The sequence below is a fragment of the Fukomys damarensis genome, unplaced genomic scaffold (genome assembly GCF_012274545.1).
Source record: "Fukomys damarensis isolate Sample0158 unplaced genomic scaffold, DMR_v1.0_HiC HiC_scaffold_29, whole genome shotgun sequence".
Lineage (NCBI taxonomy): Eukaryota > Metazoa > Chordata > Mammalia > Rodentia > Bathyergidae > Fukomys > Fukomys damarensis.
The window spans coordinates 30304103-30330459 of NW_022900941.1; the positions used below are offsets into that span (position 1 = coordinate 30304103).

Consider the following 26357-nt stretch of genomic DNA (forward strand, 5'->3'; position numbering starts at 1 on the left):
TACAACATCACAGCAATAGAAAAAAGTATAAATTAGAGAATTAAACATGCTACGTACTGAGGTTTTGGGGGTTTACATAGTGTTATAAAATGGCACTTTACAGCCTTTGCAGCTTTCCTGAGGTTTAAGAAAGTTCTTTCAAATCATTTTTGTCTTTGTCTTAAAAACATCTTTTTTCTTATTTTTAAGTTTGGTATAACTTTAAAAAAGTCCTGGTATAATTATCAAGGTCTCAAACAGTTATCTTAGAGAGACTTTGTTATCTTCTTTGTACAGTTGAAAAATTAATTGAATACTCATTGGTGTGATATATGAATGTACTTTGACCTGAAACTATTTGTTGGGTAAAGCTTTTTGCTTTTGAAGGATATGTGACCACCCTCCTCTCAAACTTGCCTGACAGGTTGTCTTCCAGAGGAGAGAGGGAGGAACTGGATTATCAGACATTGATGATCCTGATAGAGAGTCCTGCTTTCCTCAGATCAACTGCTCAGAAGCTTCTAGATGATTGGAGAACACCACTGAGGAAGCAGGTTTTGTTGTTTGGACTTCTTTGTTGAGACTGAAAGAATGCAAGCTAGAATGAGTCTTTGCCCACATGCCTGTCTTTTAAAAAGCGTTGGAGGAAATTAGTATATGATTTTTCCATGTTTTTATTAGTACGCGTTTGTAGTGCACAGTGTTTAGATTCCTTGTAGGGAACTGGTACGTGTACATAATGTGTCTCACTTCCTTTTAGTTCCTTCTTTCCCCATTCTGTTTCGTTTTCCTTCCCTCCTTTCCCTCTTCGTGCATCTCTGGATCCTCTTCCTTTTCTTTGCACATGTTTGCAATACACGTTTACGTTCCTTGTGTGAAGTTGGTATATGTATAGAACTTTTCTTAATTTTTTAAAAGCCCTTTATTTTTCCTGTTTCCCCCTCTCTTCATCTCTTGATCCACTTCCACTTTGAGGAAGATCCATCTCCCTATTTCTATTATCTATCTTTTATTTTGTTATTTTTTTATAATTTGGGTTTTCATATAAGAGAAACCATGTGATATTTAAACTTGTGTGTCTGATTTATCTCATTTAACATTATAGTGTCAAGGCACATCCGTTTCCCAACAAATGATTCAAGTTTATTTTTCTTTATGGTAGAGTAGTACTCCATCATGTGTAAGTATCACATTTCTTTTATCTGTTTATCTGTTGACGGGCATATAGGCTGTTTCCAAGATTTAGCTATTTGTTATAAGCATAAGTATGCATGTGTCACTGTGATGTATGTCTTTAACTCTTTCAGGAAGGTACTTACAAGGGGAACAACTGGGTCAAATGGAATTTCTAGTTTTAGTTTTTTTTTTTTTGGTACTGGGGATCGAACTCAGGACCTTGAGCTTGCAAGGCAGGTGGTGGTCCTACAGAGCTAAGTCCCCAATCCCTAGTTTTAACTTTTTGAAGTCTCTCCATACTTATTTTCAAAGTGGTTATACTAATTTATATTCCTGCCAACAGTGAGGGTTCCTTTTTCCCTGAAGCCTTACCAGCATTTGTTATTATTTGATTTTTTTTATATATGGCCGTTATTTTTGGTGAAAGATAGAATCTCAGAGTTGTTTTAATTTGTATCTCTCTGATGGCCAGCGATGTTGAACATGTTTTGGTATATTTATTGGCCATTTGTCCTTCTGTTAAGTATTCATTTCAGTAGCCCATTTTTTGATTGGGTCTTTTATTTTGGGGAGTCTAAATTTTGATTTCATCCCATATTCTAGATACTAGTCCTCAGTCTAAGAAATAGCAAGTAACAAATTTTCCCATTTTGTAGGTTGTCTTTTTACTTAGTTGTTTCTTTTGCTGCGCAGAAGTTTTAAAATTTTATATGGTTCTATTTGTTGATTCTTGGTACTGTTTCCTGTGCGATCAGAGTTCTGTTCAGAAAGTCCTTACCTATGCCTATGATTTTAAGAGTTTAACCTATTTTGTCTTCCATCAGATAAAATGTTTCTGCTTTAACATTTAGCTCTTTGGTCCATTTTGATTTTAGTTTAAAACATGGTGGAAGACATGAGTCTAGAGTTAATCTTCTGCATGTGGACAGCCAGTTTTCTCACTACCATTTATTAAACAGGCCATCTTTATTCCAGTGTCTATTTTGGCTAGTTTGTCAAAGACTAGATAGTTGAATGTGCCTGAGATTTTTTCTGAGTCCTCTATTCTGTTCCATTGATCCTCATGTCTATTTCTGTGCCAGTGCCATGCAGTTTCTAATCACTGTAGCATTATAATATAGTCCAGGATTGAAATCCAGGATTGTGATGCCTCTCTCTCTCTGCTCTTTTAGCTAGGATTGCTTTTGCTATTCTGGGTCTTTTCTGGTTCCATGTGAATTTTAAGATTGTTTTTTCCAGTTTTTGAAAAATGGTGTAGGAATTTTGATTGGGTTGCATTAAATCTGTATATCAATTTTGGAAGTATGGGCATTTGAACTCTACCAGTTCTGCCTTTCCAGGAGCAGGGGATATCTTTGTATTTTCTTTCCTTCTTTTTTGGCACTGGAGGGTTGTACTCACGACGTTGCACTTGCAAGGCAGGCGCAGTGCCACTGAGCTAAATCCCTGGGCCCTCTTTTTATTTTCTGAGGTCCTTTTTGATTTGCTTTGTCAGAGCACTATAGTTTTCATTGTAGAGGTCTTTCACTTCTGAAGTACCTAATTTTTCTTGGTGCTATTATGAATGGTATTTTTTCCTAATTTCTTTCTCAGTAGGTTCATTATCAGTGTACAGAAATGCTATTGATTTTTTTTGTGTTGATTTTGTATCCTGCTATGTTACTGAATTCGGTTATTAATTCTAAGAATCTTTTCATGAATTATTTTAGGTCTCTGATATAGAAGGTTATGCTATCTACAAATAATGATAATTTGACTTCTTTTTCTATATGCAGCACTTTTTTTTCTTGCCTAATTGCTCAGGCTAATGTTTTGAGTATCATGTTGAAGAGGAGTGGTGATAGTAGACAACCTTGTTTTTTTCCTCATTTTAGACAGAAAGCTTTCAGTTTTTTTTCCAATTAATATATTTGTGGGTCAGGGATTTAGCTGAGTGGTTCCCCTGCTTGTTTTGCAAGCTCAAGGTCCTGAGTTCGATCCCTGATAACCCCAAAAATGATGTTGGCAGTAGATTTGTTATAAATAACTTTTATCATATTGAGATAAGGTTTTTCTATACCTATTTTTCTTCAGGGTTTCTATCATGAAAGAATTTTGGATTTTGTGAAAGGTTTTTTTTTTAAATCATCTACAGAGATATTGAGATGATCATGTTATTTTTGTCCTTGCTTCTGTTATGTGATATATTACATTTATTGATTTCTGCATGTTAAATCATCCTTGCATCCCTGGGATGAAGCCTTGGTCATTTTTTTTTTGATGATTTGTTGTGTTTTGTTTGCCAGTATCTTATTGAGGCTTTTCGCACCTATAGTCATTAAAGAGATTGGTCTATAGTTCTCTTTATTGTTTGGATCTGTGTCTGGTTTTGGAATCAGGGCAATGTTAGCTTCCACGAATAACTTTGAGAGCACTCTTTTCCTTTCAATTTCATTAAACAGATTGAGGAGTATTAGTATTAGGTCTTCTCTGAAGGTTTTATAGAATTCAACATTGAATCTATCTGAACGTGGACTTTTCTTAGTTGGTAGATTTTTAAAATTACTGCTTCAATTTCATCACCTGTTATTAGGTTATTCAGTGTTCTTAAATCTTCTTGGTTTAGTTTTGGTAATTCAAATGTATCCAGGGATCTATCCATTTCTTTTGAATTCTCTGCTTTATTGGAATACAAGTTTGTGAAGTAGTTATTAACAGTCTTTTATTTCAGGAGGGTGTTGTGATTTCACCTTTTTTTTTTTTTTTTTTTTTTTTTTTTTTTTTTTTTTTTTGGTACTGGGTATTGAACTTGGGACCTTGCGCTTGCGAGGCAGGTGGTGGCACCACTGAGCTAAATCCCCGGCCCTCACCCTTTTCATTTTTAATTGCATTGATTTGGGTCTTTTCTTTCAGAAAAGATTGGCTAAGGGTTCATCTCTTTTTAAAAAATTCTTTTGACGAAACAACTCTGATTAATTTTTTACTTCATTAATTTTTGAAGGGGCTTTCTTTCAATGTCATTGATTTCTGCCCTAATCTTTATAATTTTCTTTTTTGTACTACCTTTGGGTTTGGATTGTTCTCGTTTTTCTAGGTACTTGGTGTGTTATTAGGTAAGATTTTTAACACCTGTAGAATAATTGCATTCTCTATTGAGAAAGAAGTCTGGTTGTGACTTCTGTAGCATTTTTGCCATGCTTTGTTGTACAAAACACTGTGCCTTTAAACAATGCAGTCTGTATTATGGCATGTGAAGAATTTAGTGCATTCTTATGTCCAAAGACTGAATTCTTTGCAAATATAGTTGTTCTAAGAGTAATTGATTGATTTTGAAAGCAAGGCTTTTGTATATGGGGAGAGGAAGAGGGATCGAGGGATCAAGTGGGGGAGAAAAAGGAAGCAGCTGGACGTGTCCTGTGCAGGTACAAATTCCATATGATGAATGCTATTATTATGTATATTAAAATGTACCAATAAATGTTTTGCTTAAAAAAAAAAGTAATTGGTCCAGTTTACCATTCAGAGAATTGCGGTTCAGAAACCAAGTTAATGAACAAGTATTTCCAAATATTCAAACTACTTGTATCTTTCAGAGAGCATTAAGAAGGATTCTGTGTATATCTCTAAAACTTCTAAGCAATATCTCTAAAAATTCTCTCCCTTTTCTCTTGCCCAGTACCGCTCTGGGTTACTTCTCAAAACTCATTTTCTTCATTCCATACTTATCTGAAGTTCCAGGGGTTTCTTTCCTTCCAAGTCATGTACTGTGTAGAACATATTATTAGCATCTCTGACTTCTTTTAATTTTTTGATAAATTCCAACCAAGGAGGGTCAAGGGAGCAGCTCAGCAAAAGGATTTGTCCATTTATGGAAGGGGTGGAGGGAATGGCCTTGGGAGATTAGGAAAGGACTGTGGCTGCTGAGTCATTAACAATATTTTTTTGTTACACAAGCTTCAGGACATGCCCCATGGTCCATACTAGTCACCTTGGTGACAGACTGTGTACCTAAGAGTAGTGAAGTCCTTGCAATAGAACTATTTGTAAATGTTTGTTAATAGAGCACTGGTTACATGTGCTATGAAACTGGGTTGATCGGGATGACATAGAATTAATTAGAAGATAGCAGATCTTAAGGTACCACCGCAAACCCTGCTGTGTTGCAGAGCTCAGCTGATAGCATCTTATTTATGTCGAGAAGCTGACTGGGCAGGTAAGATGTGTGGTCTGGATAGTGTATGAGCCAGCTTGGCACTGAAATTTGCCAATGACATCAAGGCATTGCTACACTTAAAAACAGGTCTCTGAGGGCCAGGCATTTGGCTCAGTGGTTCTGCTGCCTGTCTTGCAAGGGCTGGAATTCTATCCCGGTCCCCAAACAAAACAAAAGAAACAAAAAAAAACAGGCCTCTGTGGTGAGTTTCAATGCTCCAGTCTCCTGTAATTTTGCATATTATTATTTTAGCTGGCTGACATCTTTTTATAGAATTGTTGAGTGTCCAGTTGCCCATGGTACTGAGCTGCATTTGCTATCGTGATGCTCAGTCCTAGTCCTACAAAAGTTTACATTGAAAGCATGAGCAGTTATCATTTTTTATTAAAAGCAGTTTAGGGTTTCTCCCCAGGCAAATATGGTGGTGGCTTGATGTATAATACCCTCTCCCCCAGTGGTGTGTGTGAGTGTGTGAGTGTGTGAGTGTGTGTGTGTGTGTAGTGTTTCTTGAAGCATGGATATATAAATTTTTGGAAAAATAATCACTGGTGTTTTGACAACGCCTGAGTTTTGAGTAAATGAAAATTTGTAAATGGTTGGCTTTTGTAAGACTGATAGAAACGAGTCTGCTTTAGAAGCAAAGCTCTGCATGAACTTGCTCTCTGCTGCTTTCCGATCTTACTTCTTACATTTCTCCCTTTGATTACTAGGCTGTACCCTCCCTCTCCTCCATAGTGCCCCCCAACCTTCCAGCCCTAATCTGCCACAGGACCTTAGCATTTACAGCTTTTCTGCCTGGTGTGCTCTTCTCCATTTATCAGTGAGGCTGGCTGTGTTTCTTCCTTCAGATTCATGTGTTGGTTTCCTACTGAGGATGTCTTTGGCAGTCCATCTGTGATTTCATTTCATCTTTTTGGCCCTTTGCATTTCATGTCCTGCCTCCCTATTTTTCTTCGTAGCATTTATCGGTATCCCACAGTATAATTTTTATCTGTCTTCCCTGTTGATCTTTCTTGCTCACACCGGAACATACCCTAATCAAAGGTAGGGTAGATTTTATTCTCAATTTTATTTAGCTCCTGGAATAATGCCTAGACCGTCCTGAGTACTCAGTAAATAAGGGCTGGACAGAAGGAGAGAAAGAAGAAGAGTAAAGGATGACTCTTGCTGGCTTCTATCTGTTCTTACCGAGCTCCTGTGTAGTTCAGACAGCCCAGGCTAAGCGCACAGTTCACCCGTCTCTGTGCGCAACGGCGCGTGAATTTGAGGTGAATTTAGAGGCTTCTGTCTCGCAGCAGGCTTCACAGTTAGTGAGCTTTCGGTGTACACAGCCGAGTCATGTGACACCAAAAAACACCTCCCCTACGTTTCCAAGAAGTCAACAGGTAGTAAATAACAGACTTCTGAGAGGGTAACGACAGAGTGTATTTGCCGTGGGATGGGCACAGTCTTTGGAACGGAGGTTTCATTATCTTTTGGCCACGGGTAAAAGGTGTGTGACTTACTTATCATTTCATCCCACAGTCGGCATTAGCAGTACTGCTAGGTGAGGGGACAGGAGGAGTGGGACTTGTGCGCGCCTTTGTAAATAGTGATAAGACGGTGGGAATGTAAAACTCCACTTGGCAGGTTCTGTCCCGGGTTTTGCTGAGTCCATAGCAATACTTAATTAACTGTGCACACATTCTATTCAAGATAAGACTATAACAGTTGCCTTGGGGAAAATTCTTTGAGTCAATATTTGTTTGATCTTTTATATAGCATTTTGGCTTTGGTATTCACGCCATAGCAAAGTTCCTATTATAAATGCCGTTTTCAGGGATTTGCTGTGTTTGCACACTAGGTCAGTGGTGGAAAAGAGAAAGGGTAGAATTGCACTTTAAATAGGATTTCTAAGGGTTTTCAAAAGAATCTTTAAAAGATAAAATTTTTTGCTTCAAGCAAATGACAATTAATTATTAAAAAATCTGTATTAAGTACTCTGGAAGATTCTAAAATCTAGGATAAGATCTTTGTCCTCAATTTGCTTATAATGTACTTGTAGAAATAAGACTCCGTCAGCATATATGGTATAATACAAAGTATACACACTGAACAATAATAAAGGAGATGGCCTATTGGACATTTAACGAGGGCTGAGCGCTGAGTCATCCCGTTTAATTTTCTGAGGAGCCCAGCAAAGCACTTGGTACTGGTAAGTGTGAAGTTCTGCGTGGAGCAGACGACGTATGGGGTCTGGAGATAGGAGAGACCAGGGACGCACAGAAGCATGAAGAAAGAGTAAAAGAAGTCTCTCCATCTCACATTATAAAAATACTGGGAAGCAAATAATGTATAATGGGAGGAAGGGAAAAGGAATGCTAGGTATTTGTTGTTTGGCAGGTACCCTCTTTCTTTCTCTGGGAAGTTGTTTTGTGCTTTCTCAGCTCTTGGTGCATGTATAAACAAATACATAAGTAAACACACAGAATGACAAATATGATGTTATGAAAATAACCCAGAGAAAAGGAGAAATTGCTAGGGTGGTGGAAGATGAGGACAAGATTTAGTTAAGAGGGTGGTCAGGAAAGGCTGAGACATTTGAATGAAGATTGCAAGTGGAAGGAGAAAATGCGGTAAAGTTACCCATGAGAAGAGCATTCTAGGAAAAAAGCATAGTAAGTGCAAAGGCCCTTGTGCAGCAACTCACCTAGTTTGTTTAAGAAAGATCCATGACATCAAAGTGGCTAGAGAGTAGTGAGCAGGGAGAATGGAAGGAGGCAGTGTCTTCAAGCGTAATGAATACCTAATAGCTCTTGGTTTAAATGTGGATGATACTGGTGATGTAGGAGAAGCTCTTGAGAGCCGTGGAGTGGCTGTAAGTGCTTTTTCCACCCCTGAGCAGCTCTAGCTCCTCTTGCTCTGTATTGGCAGGCCCAGGCTAGTGTCTCTGGGCCCCTGATCAGTTGCTGACATGGGCAGAGGCATGATGTCAGCTGCATTCTATCGGCTGGCAGGTGGGAAACCAGCCTTGCCCCAGGATGACAGGAAGCACAAGACCAGAAAAGCATACTCGCCTTGACACAGTGCTTTCCTGGCCTTTGCCTCCTCCAGTTTCTCCTTTGGTTTTCTCCTTGGCACTGGTGTTCTTGCTGAAACTGTCACCTGGCCTCATCGGTAGCCCTGTGCTGGATGGCTGGGTCTTTGGGTCTCTTTCTTGCTGCACCTGTTACCAGATGTCAGTGCTGGTCTCTGCTGTGTGTCCTGTATCTGTCTGGGCTCTGCTCGTAGTGCAGAGTTAGAAAGATCGCCGATAATTTTCTTGTCAGCCATCTCCCGCTGCCGTGTCTCTGTGGCTAACAGGCTGGAGGACTGCAGCGGGAGTGGCTGAAGCTGCTTCTGCTGGTGCACGACCTGGACTGTTGCCGAAACTGCCCTGGCAGGGTGGGGGCACCTGGGTTCCTTCAGCCTGCATTCTCCTGTCTCTGATCCTATCCCTTTGGTCCAGGGTGTTCATTCTCTCAGTCATGAGCATAGGCCACCAGTGAGGGAGAGGTTGGGGACCGGGAGAGGAGGGCAGGAGTCCGGGGTCTGGGAGAGGGAGCTGCAGCAGCTCCACGGTGACTCAGCACAACATGAGAACCCAGATAAGCTTTAGAGGCTTAAGGAGGAAGATGGAGTCAGAAGTTCCAATGCAATTCGTACTTTCAGAGATTTGTAGCCAAGTCAAGACCAAGCTATGTAAAGCAGAGTGTATCTGCCTTGGAGACTTGTGAACTTATAGGCGGGGCTAGGTCAACACAGTTCAGATCAGAAGGGCAGGTTAATGTTTCCTCGAGGGGTCAGCCTTTGGGTCGCCTCTGATCTCTCACGCACACACTTTCTCTCTACTCTGCTTGGTTTCTAATCTGAGTTGCAGCTACTTCTATCAGATCTAGAAAAGCAACTGTAAATGCCATTAATAGGGACAACGATAGCTTAAACAGGCTGGATTCTCTGACTTACAGAGCAGAGGTTGAGGTGGCATAAAGTTCTCTGCTGTTTCCTCTGTGCTTCCAGCCAAATATTTTCCATCCATGGAAGGGATAGAAACCTGACTTTCAGGGCCCATGTGTGGTATGTTTCAGACTACTGGGAGCCATTGTAAGCTGTAGGGCCCTTCCGGTCCCAGAGATGAGTTGTCAGGCTGAAAAAAAAATATTATTATAGTAAAAACATATTCTTGGCATGGTCCTAGAAGGTGCCTAAAGGAAGGGATGGTCCTTTTTTGGAGAAAAATCCTAACTTATTTGAGGTAAGTGGTCTCTCTAGGCCTACCACTCAACTTGCCTGAGAAATGGATTAATTTGAGTTAACATTTATTGAGCTTCCAGAATGTCCTGTGAAAATGCTTTAAAATTTTAAAATACAATTTATTTTCTGAATAAGGACTGCATTCATGTGGCTCCATATTTAAATGATAGAAAAAAATAGAGTGACAATTCTTCCCCATCCGTCCTCTTCCATTGGCTAGTTTCTGTCTTCAGGGCAATCCATGTTACTGTTCTTTATATATTTTGTTAACATACAATGTAGTACGATCAATCTATATTAGTAATCTTAAACAGAAAACAGATGTCTTTTCTCTTTAAGAACGTTGGGAGCCAGTGGTGGCGCAGGTCTGAAATCTGAGCCCTCTGAGAAGGTCACAAGTTTGGGCTAGGCTTGGACAACTTAGGGAATTAAGGAGAACCTGCTTCAAAAAAAATGGGCTGGAGATGTATCTCAATTACAAAGGCCCTGGGTTCAATCCATGGTACCACAAAGAGCAAAACAAGAAAACCAAAAGCAACTTCAGAAAGTCAGCCCTGTGAATCTGCAGGTTCCACAATCCATGGATGGAAAATATTTTGGGGAAAATTGCATTAATATTCAACTGTACTGACGTTTTCCTTGGTATCACTCCCTAAACAATACAGTAAAACAGCTATCTTTATAGGGGTTACATGGCATTAGGGGTAATGTAGAGATGATTCAAAGTATATGTGGCATTTCATAGTAGGGACTTGAGCAGATGTGGATTTGGGTATCTATGGGGGTTCTTGGAACTAGTGCCCCTCAGGTACTGAGGTATGGCTGTATTTTATAAAAAAGTGATCCCATTGATAATTTATAACTGTATTTAAAAAACTTTTGTCATATAAATCCATTTACTGCAAGATTACTAGATGTTGTGGTAAATTTATTTGCTACTCAAAGTCTGGTTCTCATACTAGTCGCACTGATACCCTCTGGGGACAGAGGGGAGTGCAGAATCTCAAGTCCGCTCCAGACCTTCTGAGTCAGAATCAGAAGTTTAGATATTAGCAGACGATTCAGAGGTGCATGAAAGTTTAAGGGGCCGCTGCCATCTGTCATTTTCACAGTGTTGGCCCCAGACAGCACTCCACATGGAATGAAGACAGGGGAACAGTCTTGGAGGGAGAGCTTGCATCTCTCGTTCATTATTCTAGTACTGCTCGGGGGCTAAAATTGAATGAGGGTGATCTTTTTTTAATTTGTGAGCACAGATTAAGGCACTGTGTAAACTTTGCGAGTTTTAAGAAAACATTCAGAAATCTTCCTCTTCTCTTTCCATTCCTTTTCACAAATTGTTCTTAAGTCTTTGGAACCGACTGTTGCTTCCTTATTGTGCAATGTTGGTCCTGACTGGATGAACAGTAAGCAAATATTAATACAAAAGTGGTGAAACAGCCAGCTGGGTTTGGATTGACCATTTCTGTTTTGATGGGTATATATGTTTACACTTGTGGTTTTATAGTATGTTTTGTAGTGTGTTCCTTTTATTGAACTTCACATTTCTGAGTGTGGTAGTCAGTTTTCTGTTGCCGTGACCAAATACCCAAGAAAGCAGCTTCAAGGGGGAAAGGTTTATTTTGGCTCGTGATTTTAGGGGTTTCAGTCTGTGGTCAGTCAGCTCCATTGCTCTGGGCTGTGGTGAGGCAGAAATATCTCGGCAGAAGGGTGTGGAGGAGGAAAGCAGAGCGAGATGGAAACAACCAAAGTGGAAGGGGCCAGGTCCCAAACATAGTCTTCAAGGTCACACCCTCGTGTTGTATGTCCTTCCCTCCTCCTAAATTTTCATCACACCCAGGAATACCACCAAATTACCTCATCAGCAGATCAACCCACCGACCAGTTAGCATCCTTGTGACCCAGTTGCTTTCTGAAAGCCCCGCCTCTGAATACATGGTACTTTGGGGGAACACTTTAGATCTAAACAGTTTAGACCAGGTACATGTATATGTGTTAAGACTCTCAGTGTGATGGAAGTAAATAGTCAATGAGATACAGGGAAAAATAAAAGCAATAGCCAACAAGCCATGATTTCAAACTCTAGAAGCTGTCAAACTTCTTGTAGAAAAAGATGAAAGGAAATTTGTTTGTTTTGTGTATATGAAAGACTACGGGGCAGAAATCACTGAAAGCTCCTCTGATGTCAGAAGCTTTCATGTAAATGAATATGAAGAATTTTAATATGACCTGAATTTGACCTGAAACTTGTAGAAACTTTTACAGAAAAAGGAAGTGAGACGGTTGGTCATAGGACAATCTTAGGTATTTTTTGGGACGCGGGCGGGGATAGACTTTAATCCCTAAATGTATTTCTAAGAAGCAGGTGAGATCAACACATATATTCCCCAAATTAAAAAAAAAACAAGAAACAGTGCTGATAGAAGACTTTTCTGGGTGTGTTGTGGCAGGTTTGGAGAGTGAGAGAAAATAGGAACAGAAGCAAATATGAAACAAAGCCAGATTCTTGCAAGTGAGACTCCCTAAGCCTGTGAAGTGGGGGCACTCGGGCTCCCTGCTGATGGGGCAGGAGGTTGCCAGACAGGCCTGGCAAGCTCAGCAGAGAGGGAGCCCTGGAGAATAGCCTAGGCATCAGGGGCAGAAGGTTTTTCAGTATGGGACAATAAATGTCAGGGATGAGAACCCTGAGTGTACTATTGAAAGTTTTAAAATAATTTGTTTATCTGAGCAATTGTGTCTGTAGTAATTTGAATTCTAGAAATCTGTTGTAAAGGAAATGCTTGACATGTAGAAAAGGGTTTGTCATAAAAATGTTCTTTAAAGTGTACTTTATAATAAATAAAAATTGAAAGTGAGTTAATTGTTTAGCAAGAAGGCATGGATAAGTGAATTATAGTACATCTACATGATGGGTTATGTTACAGTTAAAATAATATTTAGTATATGTTTTAAATTAGGTATGAAGCAGAACAAAAATTATATAGAAAAAGACAGGAAGGAAATTTTAGTAGTCATGAATATTTGATTAAATTAAACAAAAACATTTTGGTCCTAATAAATGAGCTACAGCAAAGGTATATTATCATAAAAAAGAGAGAAAAATAAAACTCACTTCAATTTGAAAAGAAAGAGGGGGGGTTAAAAATGATAAAAACGATTAGTTTTATCCAGTGGAGGATTTTATCATGAATATTTTAAATCCAAGACATTCGAGATGTTTTTGTAAATTCCTTCGCTGCGTAGTGTCAAGGTTAAGATATGCTGGGTTGGAGTTGGTTCTGTGGGTAGAGGAGAGGAAGAGGAAGCTCGTGAGATGAGGAGGAGTGAAAACATTCCTGTAATCCAGGGTCTGCAGTTTGCAGCCCCCTTTGCACCTCTGGTTGTGGTCAATGTATGTGTCACTGACATGGACAGCAATAGATAGCTTTGCAAAATGCCATGGAGCACCCTGGCGGCTCAATTTGAATTTCCAGCAAGTCACTAGTGACTCTGGAAAGGTAAAGCAAATGATCAACTAGAGGAATGGCCAGGACACAAAGAGCCCCAGTAGTGTCCTCCTCGAAACCCTAGAGAGAAGGGAGCTTTCCGACTCCCCGAAGCTTGGGGAAGGTGGGAGCTTTGGCCTTTGGTGGAGCTTAGTTTCCTGGGCATAACAGATCGTTGTTGAAAATATGTTCTCTTTGTATTTAGAAACCTTATTATTTATTTATTTGTTTTTTGTACTGGGGATTGAACACAGGACCTTGTGCTTAGGAGGCAGATGTGGTGCCACTGAGCTAAATACATTTTTTTATACATTTTGCTTTTTTCTTCAAGATAGTGTGGCTTGTAGTATGAAGTGGTAAATGTAATTTTAAAAATTTATTTAGGACTGTACTGGGAAAGCTCTTTGAAATGTTTGTTCTCAGCCTATTTTTACAGTGATTGGAAGGGAATGGCTTTGAAGGTTTTCATTCTTCCTTTTTAATGTATTTTTTTCCTTAAAGTAGTGACCTGAACCACCAAGTTACATGAACATACGCAATTATAATTGCTTCACAATCCTTCCTTTTTTGAGTCAGTGTCTTCTTATATTGGCCAGGTTGTTCTTGAACTCCTGGGCTCAAGTGATCACCCTACTTAGCCTCTTGAGTAGCTGGGATTACGGTGCATATCAGTGCATCTCGCTTAACTTTAATTTTAACAAGTGTCACAATGTCAGGCACAGGGGTCCCTGAAGCACTGAGGGCCTTCTATCCGTAATGGTGGAGGGAATGCTGCTGTTACCTTGTATGCCTGCCTGTCTCTGAGAAGACACAGTGAGCCCTGGGCAGAGGCCCTAGTTTTTCTGGCCTCAATGGAATTTTCACTTGACTTTTGCTTTCTGTCCATAAAATGCTCTGCACATATCACTGATGAGTACTATGAAGGACATAATACCTTCCGGTAAACTGGTGGCTTGAAACGTGGAGTTGTCAGTCAGGATAATGTGTTTACTACCTTGAAGCTCCCTCATCCTTTGAGGATTAGGTCAGTGACCTAGCTCTCTCTCACAGAACTCTGGTCTTCTTCTGTAGTTGCCAAATGGCACCAAGCAGAACTCTTACCATATGGTGGCCCCAAGATGAGCCCATGGCCTGGCCAAAGGTACTCATTTCAAAGGTAATCATGGAAGACTATTTTCAAAACTTGGAAAAAAATTGAAGTTTCTAAGATAATTGTTACTAAATTTTCACCTTTAAGGACCAGTTATATTAATTACCACAGCAAGAGCTACCTCGAAACTGTATGAAGGTAGAACTGGGAGTTGTTCATACTGGGGACTTGTGTCAATGAAGACGTTCAATGAAAATTTCTTAAATGAGGGGATTTCAATTTCCTAATTTAACGCTAGCCATACCATTAGAGTAGTATTAAATTTAGTCTAGATATTATTGATGTTTAATGCATCCTGGATTTTAGCCATAGCTGACATATACCAGTTTAATTCATAAAACCTACCCTAATGTTGCTTGCTTTTGGAGGCTTGTTTTTATTTTCTGTGCTGCATTGGAAATGGATACCATTATGCAAGGTTTTTTCTGGTCTGACGTTTTTGGAAGACAATGTAGATTAATTCTGTATTAAAGTTCAAAAGTGATTCTGAACTACCAACCTCCCTTGAAGTCTCATTACTTATTAAAATGCCATTTCTATTCACCTTCTCTTTTTTTCCTTGCTTCATTTTCAGTAACTACATTCTTTTTAGCAGATTCAGGTATTTGAAAAGTAATTCACTCCCACAGCTGGAATTACAAGCCTGTGGGGAAGGTGTGCTGGTATTGGCTTGGATTCGTGGAGATAGGGGGCACCTTCAGGAACGTTCTTTAGCCCCTGACATTGCCTGTGGACAGAAGCATTGGAAGCTATCCCACACTGAGGAGTTAGCAGGCCTCCAGGCAAGGAGAGTTCCTCACACTTTCATGCTTTGCTTCTCACAACTATTTACAGCGGGATCCAGCTCGATTCATGAATTCTGCGCTCTGTGCTTTACCCTTCTGTACTTGTTTCTTAATCTCTAAGATAGGAAAGTGCTACTCTTTTAGCCATCTTACCTGACCAAGTGTATGTAGGTGTGGCTGTCACAACAAAGCAACAAACTGGGGTCTTACACAACAGGAACGCATTGCTCTGAGGCTAGACTGAAACCAAAGTTATCAGCTGGCCTGTGTTTCCTAAGAAGACTCAGAGCAAGGATATGGTCCAGACCTTTCTCTGGCTTCTAGTACTTCCTTAGCGGGGGCAGCACAACTTGTCTTCGCAACGTGTTCTCCTTGTGTGTGTCTCTCTGTCCGTATATACTCATCTCAAAAGGACACGAGTCATGTGGGATTAGACCTGCCCTTCTCCAGTATGACCCAATTTTAACTAATTACATCTGTGATGAATCTATTTCCAAATAAGGTCACAATCTGAGGGCACTGTGGATTAGGAATTCATTATGTGCCTCTGGGAGTGAGAGGGACGTAATTCAACCCATAGCGGTAGGCAAGGGGGTCAAATAGATTTGGGAGGTATGAGATATCAGGTTATGCAGTTTCAAATTTTCTAGTCTTTCTTGTTTTTACATATATATAGTATATTAGAAAGCAACAACATGGGACATGCAGATTTTCTCTCTGCCCAGTATCCTGCTTACATAGGATAGAAGTCAACCTATGTGAAGTCTTGATTGAAGTTTTTCTGTTAGGACATAAATAACCTCTAGGTCATCCCCCGAATTGAGCTGCTATCCTAGGAAGGTGACTGGATTTGAGCCTGGTGTTGTAAACAGATGAGGACAGAGGGGACTTTGGCAGAGGACTGTTGGGTCTTGCTTGTTCACTGGCTTCTTTGAGATCACAGATAGAAGGCATAATAGAGGATCAAAGGCCTTTGTAATTACTTCCCCCAGCAATTCTTGCTATTGCCTGCAGAGTTATTTGTAGGCTGTTGCAGGGACTGTGTCTAATTCTACATTACATATAGTCTTAGATGCTGCCTCCAAATTGCCTTGAGCTCTTCTCTGTCTTTAAGCTGATGATTTTTATATAACACTGTCATTTCTGAGGTTGTTTCAAAAGCAGAAGTCAGTGGCCACTTGGTAGAAGAGTATTAAATTGGATTCACATTTGTAAGTAACATTTTTATTGCAGTACAGCATGCATAGGGAAAGTACATTTAAGGACGGAATTCAGCGAATTTTCACACACTGAATGTACCTGTTTAGCTGGTGTCCATATCAAGAAGTAGAACCTTGCCAGCAAGCCCGTCTGTCATGCTCCCTCCTAGTCGCCCGCCCTCTTCACGCCTCTGAATTCTATCAGTATCATTTTGGTGGGGGGTAAGGGAAGCTTGGTTGGAATTTTATGTACTATTTAGAATATGTGAATTTTAAAATTTACATATTTTAAATACATATTACAGAGACATATACTTTTAGTTCTTTTAGTATGTGCTTTTTAGCATCTGGCTTTTTCAGTCAACATAATATGAGGTCTCCTCCATGGTGGTGCCTATGACAATATTTCATTCACGTTAGCTGTTTTATATCCCAGCGTAGCCATCCTGTTTTATTGATGAAAAGTTGTACTTATATATTTTTATAGTTAAACAGTGAAGTCACATTCTGGGTGGCCTTCTACATCTCCTTTTTAAAAAGCACGTTTATGAAATTCATTTGCTTCTCTCAAAGATTTGATGTTTGAAGGCTTCCCTCTTCCCAGATCGAGGCTATCCTCTTGGGATATTTGAAATTTTTTTTTTTTCCTTAATAACTGTTTGCAAAGACTCTGAGCATGGAAACATCTGGTCTAGTCTTTTGAATTTTCTAACAGTAATGTGTGAAGAGACGTGAGCAAGGCAACAGGGCTGATTAGGGATGCCCTGGGAGAAAGGACTGGCTGAGGTCATATATCTTTGCTTCTCTTGCTTTGAAAATATGGCAGGAGACAAGAAAGCTGTGGTTTTGGTTGGGATACATTCTTTCTCATGAATAACAATTGTGGATGCCTAGACTTGCAAGAATTTGGGGGGGGGATTTGCATTAATGGTTTTTAGGATAGAAATAGTGAACACCTCCCTCCTCCCCCATACTAATTTGATTTTTTTCCAGCAAAGATAACTTGTCTCCTGAACGTGAATTATACTACAGATCACTACTTTTTTGCCTTTGTCTACATGAGTGTCCTGTTCAGTTCTGGATCACAGAACTTGATGACAGTATGGTTAAGATTAACCCCATGTCGAAATCCCCAAGGTCAAATTAGGATGCACGTAAGGGATTTAGATCAGTGACTGACACTCATTAAGGCCTCAAGAACTGTGGCAGTGGTTACTATCTGAAATTATTTGGAACTTCTCTTGTCCCAGTGCAAGGCCCAGGTTGGGTGGACTTCCATTGTATTGCTAAAAATCTTCCCATAGGAAGGCCACCAGAAAAGCTTGTCACCCAGGCCTGGCTAGATACAGTCACAATTCAGGCTTCCTTTTCTACCTCACTGCTCTTAGGAAATCAGGGATTCAGGGCGTGGAACAGCATTCTCAATTCCCACCTGGCTGCACTTGGTTGTGCCTTTCTAAAGGAAACCCAGGGCCAGGGTCTGGTGCAGATGCTTCTGCTGTCACATCATGAAGCCAATGCTGAAACCATGTCCTTGGGCTGGAGACTGGGGACACAGGACAAAGTACCTCTCGATGAGAAGACGATGGCACAATAAGGCAAACCTGCAGGGCAGTTACTGAAAAGGAATGAGCTTCATGGAGCCCATGCCTGGATACTGTACCAGCAAACAGCGCTTGCTACTGTTATCTGCTCCTCTTTATCTCTTTTTCAGACATCAGCATTTTACTCCTAAATACTTCAGAACGCATCTCTTAGGGGAATGGTAGTAAGGGGAAAGAAAAAAATAGGAGGAAATGAAAAAAATGGAAATAAAGTTTTTGTAAATAGGGAAGGGAGGAGGAGGTGAAGGGAGGGCGGGGGTATGGGGAAAAAATGAGAACCAAGACCTGCCATGTAAAGGTACAAGATCCCAATGATGAATGTAACTGTACTGTATACTTAAAATGTACCAGTAAACTCAATGAGAACAAAAAATGACATTTTTGCTGCTAACTATAATACAATGTTACACCTAAGAAAACTAGCAGTGATTCTGTTTTATTATTTAATATCTAGTACCTCTTCAGATTTCCTTGCTTATTCAAAAAAGTTTACACTAGGATGCAAACAAGAAGCATGCTTTGCATTTAGTTGTTAACACCTCTGGATTCTCTTTTACACTGTAACAGCTCCTATATTTTCTCTGTTAACTTTTCTGGGGTTTAGGCTAAGTTTAGAGAATGCTACATTGTGGGTTTCTTAATGGTTTTCTTGTGTGTCATTTACTTGTTCCTCTATCCTGTGTATTTTCTGTCAACTGGAAGTTAGGTTGAGATGCGTAGATTCATACTAAACATTTTTGCCAAAATGACTTCATAGATGATGCTGTGAACCGTTGTATCACTGAGATCCTGTTTTTTCAGTTTTACTGATGCTGAGCTGACGAATGTAGGTTCTTTCCACTGTGAATACATTTTTTTTGTAAGTAGGAAGTGTTTGTTTAGTAGCATTTGACAAAGTGCAAAGTATGATGCTTCCCAACAACTTTTTAACTTGCTTTTTATGTTTTCTTTGATCTCTACCTGAATTAGCATTTCCACTGTAGTTGTAAATTGGAGCTTTTATAATTCTTTCATTTCTTCTTCACTGGCTGCTGGTATTTTTCAATATAGAGTTTTCCTCAATCATGCTTTTTATGAGAGCCATTATGGATTTGTGATTTCTATTCATCCAAAATGTTATAATCAATTGTGCTTACTGTCGACTTTGACATTCTCTTTGTCCTTTAAATTGTGCCCCTGTGGTTCATAGTTGCCTGTTTTCTGGTTCCACCAGATTCCCCTGGCTCATCTTAAAATTTTCTCCATATTGGAACTAGAATCAGTCATTACTCCAAGAATCCCAAATTCCTTCTTTTTGGAGAATGTTCTTTGAACCCAGATCAGGATGCCAGGGGGAACTTGTTGTTAATGGGAATTACTCTTGGTTTGTTAATGGATAGAGCTAATAAATGTATTTTAACAAATCATTAGTGCACTCATATTTTAACTTTTTCAGAGAAATACTTCAATTAACAAGGACATTTCCTTGATATTGAGGCTGTTCCTTTGTTAGTCTTTCTCCTAGCCTCCTAGCCACCTTTGTTCTGCATTGAGTGACTTTATTTTTCCTTAAGCTTAGTTATAGAATTCTTGGTTCTTAGCCTGACCATAATTTAGTGTTGGTGACTAGAGCATTGCAGACAGACAAAGAAACTGGTCTCACATACGGGGATGTAAGAGATAACAACAGCAATGGCACTGACAGTAGTCTCTGGATGGTCAGTATGTGCCACACAGTGACTCAGGCACTCTATAGCCGAGTCATTAGATTGCCCTGTCAACCCAGTGACAGGTGCTGGCATGTTGTGCTCTTCATGTTGATGAGGACCCCAAGTCACTGTGGGCTTGTCAGTTGCCTACTTACACATCTGAGACTTGTTTAAACTCAGTTTGCACCTGATGATCAGATCTGCAGTCCATGGGTTTAAGTATCACATGTTAGTTGACCTCGGTGTCATCAGGTCTTTGTGCCTCGGTGAGGGGTTCGTTATTGATCTCTTGGTGTACGTGGTTCATTCAACTTATCTTTTATGCTGTGAATTGATGGCAGTGTCCATGCAGCATAACTAAAACCCAGAACTCAGAAGAGATGAAGGGAAGACTTTGGCCTCTTTCTATGACTGGAATAGGAAGAGATGACTCAATAAAGTTGCTTGTTTTTTCCAGATGTTTTTCCTCTGACTTTGTCTTTGGGGGGAGTTAATTGACAAGTTGCACTTGTTTAAGAGTAGAGCTATTAAAAGTAGTCTCTTAACTCCTGGTAACTGGCTTGAAGACTGGTTCAGTTCAGAAGTCTTTAGAATGTTCCAGCAATGAGGTGTGGATGTGGGGAGTTAATTCTTTTTAAGAACCACCTTTGTCAGAGCCAGTGATGCAGGTGTAGAACTTAGAAGTGCTTTGTTGCTACTGAATATTGCTAAAGTAGAGAGGACACTCAAGTTACTCATCTAGTAAATTTTATGTGAAGGTATCTTTTTTCAAGTTTTCTGTGATTTGCTCTGTTGTCCTTTCTCCAAGTTTTCTTACACTGATAACAAAGAATGATCAAAGTCCAGTGGGAGAGACAGGAGGGGAGCCCACTGCTCAGAAAGCTAGTCTGTGGGGACTGGGATCTCCTGCAAAGGGGAAGTTAACAACCAGATCCTCTTAGTTAATGCAGGCCACAGAGAAAGACCCATTAAAAACAGCTTTATCAAAGTCCAGAGTGTTGCCAGAAAGCAATTCTCAGGTAGAGTGTCTTTGTAACACATGGATACACCTTTTGCAAAGGGTTTTGACCAGGGTGGAATGTGGTTCCTTTTCTTCTTCCAAAATCATGTTTCCAGAAGATGCTGACCTGCTCCTGTAACAGAAACACTCCCCCAATATGACCTTACTCAAGATAAAAGTTTCCAGTATCTGCACACAGTTTATAATAATAAAACCAAAGGGGCTACATCTAGGAAATTGCAGGCACCTGTTCTTTTCCTGGTAAAAAAGGCAAATGTGGTCCCAGTTTCTGGTACATAAATATTGGACTATTTTTCATTGTTGCCCTCACCTCCATGCCCACTTTTCCCCTCTTGACTCAGAAGGGGAAAAAGAGCTCCAGTAAATTGAGCACATTGTGTCCAGGAGCTGCAGGTGTTAAGTAATAAATCTCAAATCAGGTACTTCTCTGGCTGCTTCCTGTTTTCAGCCTTAATCCAGGTTGTCAACCTAAACAAGACTGGTCTCCTCCAGAGTAGGACAAAGGAACAAGGATCAGATACTGTCCTAAGCAAAGTATAGATGTCATGGGATTACTTCTTTTTCTGTATGAGGATTTGTCTTATTTTGCTAGAGCTGCCATAGTATGACACCACAGGCTATGTGGCTTAAACAATAAAAGCTACTCTCGTAGTTTTGAAGGCTGGAAGTCCAAGATCGGACTTGGTTTCTTATGAGGGCCATGAAGGAAAGTTCTACTCTAGGCCTCTCTCCCTGGCTTCTGGATGGTCTTCTTCTCCTTGTATCTTCATGTCATCTCTCTGTAATGCTTATTCGAAATTTCCTAAGATACCAGCCATACTGGACTCAAGTTCACCTGAATGACCTCATTTTAATTTAACCTCATTAAAAAGCATTATCTTCAAATACAGTTATTGTCTGAAGTACGTGGGGATTCGGACTTTGGCATACGTATTTATGGGGTACACAACTCAGTCTGTAACAGGAGGTATGGAAATACATTCTGTTATTTGTTTTGAATACTGAAAATCATAAATGTATTGTAATTTAGACTATTAAAAGCAAGCTTCCTAAAATCTGCTCTGGTGTGCAATTGATGCCTCTTCCTTCTCTCAATATGAAAGTACCAGAAATAAGACAAATAGTGAAGATTTGACCTATAATTGACTTTAGTGAGGAAAAAAATTAACTCATACTCTTCTTCTGCAGTTTTTAGTTTTTTTTAGTATGTGAAAAGAGGAAAAGTCAATTGTTAGGATAGATATTGTTCTTTAATGATTATAATACACTTCTCTGGAAAGTAGATTATGCACATCTTCCACATCCAAGAAGCCTCCTCAGGGTTTTCTTCACCTACAAACAGGTACTCACAGTTACTTGGTGGCAGCTACCAGAATTGAGACCTAGTGCCAAAAGGAAACTCCATGGCTATCTAATACCACAATTTAACACCACTCCATTTGAGTCACATTCAGGGCTTTTAAAAACGTACATCTCTGGGCCCTACATAGAACAGAGCCTGGAAACAAGGCCAGTAATTTGTATTTTAAATACGTTCCTCTGGAGATTATTGGGAAAATGGCATTTGAAAATTATTGCTTTATTGGTAGGGCTTGCAATTCTATACCGCCATAAGGTGGTAATTGTCATTCATAGCTCTCTTTGCAGGTAAATGGTTGAATGCTCATATTTCTCATCCTTCTTATGCCTTGTCTACATTTGGCCTTCCTAAGAACAGTGTTGAAACCTCTTTGCTTTTCCATGCCCCTGTCCCCTACATCCCACATTTTGAATTGTTACATTCTTTGTGGGTGTTAGGTGTGTCTGGGGTCCCTTGTTCTCTGATGGTGGGAAGCTTTTACAACCTTCTAAGACATCTAGAAAATAGGCAAACCACATAACTTTTCAAAGATAATTTTTGAAGTATTTAGGGCCAAGGTATTTGGGAACACTGTTTTAATTTTCTGTGGTCTGTGTTCAGGATAGGCTATGTTAAATTCTATTCTAGAATATAGTTGCACTAAAACTAGGGGTGACATATGAACAAATACATTAATATAATAAATGCTTCTTTGTTTATTTATTTTCAAAATTCATTGAAATGAGCATGTTGTTATCTTCTTGGTTTGGTTAGTCATTTCTTCTTTGGATGAGTATTTACTTACATAGGAAGTTGCAATGTCGTGGGCAAAACCTGGCCACACCATCATGCATCCTGCGTCTTGCTGGTGGCACCCATTTCACTTTCAACAGTGTAAGAACAAGGTCATTTCTGGACAGTTCTATCATATGACATCCCTCCTAAAACTTTATCATTCATGTGAAGGAATTCTTCTACTTCTATACAAATTGAATGTTACAGGTTTCATGTTGGGACTATGTGCAGTGGTGAAATAAGGGTTGACAATTTAGGGTTTCTCACAGTAGTGATTAACTGTGTTAGGATCAACATACACCAGGACAAAGGGAGTTTGTAAAATTTGCCTGTTTAAGGTTAGTAGTTTCATACCACTGACAATTTGAGTCTCTGAGAATAAAGGAGGTTATCGTTGAGCACAGTGTCCAAGAGCACAGCTTTTGAGATCAGAACTTGACAGAGCTACCACATACTCTCCAGTCATCTTTTGCGAAATGATTTAACCTCTCAAAGGCTCAGCTTCTTCTAGCTTGAAATGATGCTAATACTAATACCTAGTGTACTGAGGATTAAAAGAGAATGCATGTAAAGCACATAGTATGGTGCCTGGCATATTACAAGTGCATTTATGTGTATGTTCAAAATTCTATGAATGTCGTTTTTACCTATTGAGAGAGCCATTTGGCATGTACTATAACAAACATGGAGAGAGAACATTCCAGGCAATTAGTTCACCTTCTGTAGTATAGAAATCCCACTCAGGGTTGGCTAATACATTTGATTCAGAATGGATGGAGATGGCTAGAGTGCTGGAGAGGATGGAGAGGCTGCATCTGCATGCAGTGGGAAAAGCTGGGATTAGCTGTGACTATACAGGTTCTGGAGGGAAGATTGGTGACACGCATGCCAAACATTTGCTAGTTCTCTGCTCCAACTCACAGCTAAGCTCTTTGATCTAGTAATGGTTTCTTTCATACCTTTTTCATCTTTTCATGCTTGAAATTAACAAATGATCCTGTAAAATACTGAAATCTTAGGTTAATATTTGGATGATCATTCATACTCTTTGTATTTATGGTTTGGAAATATGCTTCAGTGGATATGGTAGAAAATTAAAGGAAAGCATTTATTCATTTTGAAGAAATAGAGGAAATAAATTATTGACAGCTTCTTTTAATCTATGCACAACTTCTGGTTTTGTGTTGTTTTTCAGCTGGTTTAAATTGTTGTTTTGCAGTCTTCTTGTCCTGTAGCTGTCAGCTTCTTAAAAGTACTTATTTAAAGACATTAACTGGCCCAAATAAAAGCATTAAGAAATGAGTCAATTTAAAATATCAGAATCACACTGTAGTTTGGCCTTTAATGTCCCCCAGAGGCACATGTTTAAGGATTGGTCACCAGACTGTGGTGCTATTAGAAGGTGGTAAAACCTCTAGGAAGTTAGATCATTGGAGCCATGCCCTTGAAGAGACTATTGGGACCCTGACCACCTTCCTGACTTTGTTTTCACTTCCTGGCCATCATGAGGTAAAAGTTCCTCTGCCACATGCTCCTGCCATGATGTGCTCTGGTACCACAGGACTAAAGCAACAAGGCCAAGGGATGATGGATTGAAACCTCTGAAACCATGAGCCAAAATAAGCCTTTCCTCCCATTAAGTTGATTTTCTCAGATATTTTGTCACAGCCACAGAAAGCTACTAAGACATCTTATTTTACAGGGGCTGAATGGGAGAGTGTTTGGAACCTGGTCACTACAGCCAACATACTTATTTTTCATAGCTGTGGTAGAAGTCTTGGCTTTTTGTGCTCACATCTTCATTTTCTTTGTTTATGTAATGCCTGCAATATATCTAATGAAAATGGAGGCAATCTATTCTGGGAACCCAAAATCTGAGGTTGTACACTGAATCATATACTGGGGGGCCAGGGAACTTTTTATTTATTTTTCTTCTTCTTCCTCCTCCTCCTCCCCCCACAGGCTCTCACTATGTACTTCAGGCTGGCCTCATGCAACAATCCCTCTGCCTCAGCCTGCTGAGTGCTGGGATTACAGGGTGTGCTACCACACCTGGCACTTTTTACTTTTTACTTCTATATCCCTACGTTTCTAGTGTGGTGAAAAATTTTGTGTCATCCCAAGATGATTAATTAATGATTACATATGATATCCTTTTGCAGTATCTGTTGTATTTTCATAAATAAATGAATTTACTAGTTGAAGGGCATAAACCACAAACATAACATTGTCATATGTGCTTTTTGACAAAGCAGATTGATTTTCCAAGAATGGTTGAGATATAATTTCCAGTTGACTAGAGGGTCATTAGGACTTCTAAGGCAAAATGAAATCAAAGTACAGTAAAATAGTATTATTGAATTGGCTCTTCTGAATCACTTGCTTGTATTTTTGATGTATTTTGGCTCAAGAAAGATCAGAGATGTTCATAGAATATAAAGAGTACAAACTATCTATGTCAATATTGTCAATATTCTTAGCTCCTTCATGCAGGATTGTTCATATCAAAGCAGACTTAGCCAAATTCTGCTTATAAGAATTCCATAGCCAGGCATGGTGGCACATCCTATATAATCGCAGCTACTTGGGAGGCTGAGGAAGAAGGATCACAAGTTTGAAGCCAGCCTGGACAACTTAGAGAGATCTTGTCTCAAAATAAAGAGTTGAGGATATAGCTCCGGGATAGAGTGCTTATTGCGCATATACAAGGCCCTCAGTCCAAACCTCAGTACTACAAGAGAAAACAGAGAAAGAAAAACGAATGAAGTAAAAAAAATTACGTAAATGTAATTTTTTTTATATCTTTTTGTTATTTTGAAAGAATACCTTATTCTTGAGGAGTGATCTCAGACTATCAGGAGAGATGACTCAGACAGAGGTCTAATGATAGTAATTATATAAAGCAACAGAGAGGGCCATAAATCTTTAAAAAACTGATAAAAAGCATTGGGTATAACTTTTTAAAATTATTTAGCATATTTCTACTAAGTGTGTATTTCATGACAGGCATTGATCATTTTGAAACTAGAGCGTGTGGCGATGCCAGTGTGCTAAGCATGGGAACAGATATAACAGTGACTAATATGCAGACCTTTCCCTTGAGTTTTGGGAGCTTGCTTTTCTTTGCATTTGATCTAGTTCATTCAGAGAAATATATGGGTGCCTTTTGTTGAACACTAAGTGTATGATAATGCATGTCTCAGTTCCTGGTGCTTTGTGTCTACAGGGTAGGATAAAGTGGCATTAACTTTCAGGGAACTCCTGGTTTATACTGAATTTTAATATTAAGTACAGCCTTATATATATTTCCACATGTATGATTTTGTTTGTTTCTTTTTGTTTCTGTGTCTATAAAGTTGGGGTTTTTGGATCTAAGAAAAGGACCTAAATGAAAAGAAGGAATTTACCTTGGTCTTTATTTGAATATATGAAAAAGATATCCACTATATATTTATATATATAATATGTGTGTATTTCTATATCTAAAGATTACATGAAATATTAGATTATATATAAATATTAAAATTTTTCCCATTCTTTTCTTATACAACTACAAATTCCCGCTGATGATTGTTATCATTATGTATATCTAAAATGTACCAAGAAAGGTTTTGCTTAAAAAAACAAAGAATGTGTATAAACATTACATAGATACATTGTTTTTGGAATACA

General features: G+C 39.3%; 1 protein-coding gene across 3 annotated transcripts in view; it reads left to right on the forward strand.

Moving 5' to 3' along the window:
* The first annotated feature begins 418 nt into the window (after positions 1-418).
* Positions 419-26357, forward strand: part of Lypd6b (LY6/PLAUR domain containing 6B) — a 174364-nt gene continuing 148425 nt past the window's right edge. For all 3 annotated transcript variants that reach the window (XM_010620983.2, XM_033757232.1, XM_033757233.1), the window contains exon 1: positions 419-533. The gene's annotated coding sequence lies outside the window, so the exon portion shown is untranslated. The remainder of the gene's footprint in view (positions 534-26357) is intronic.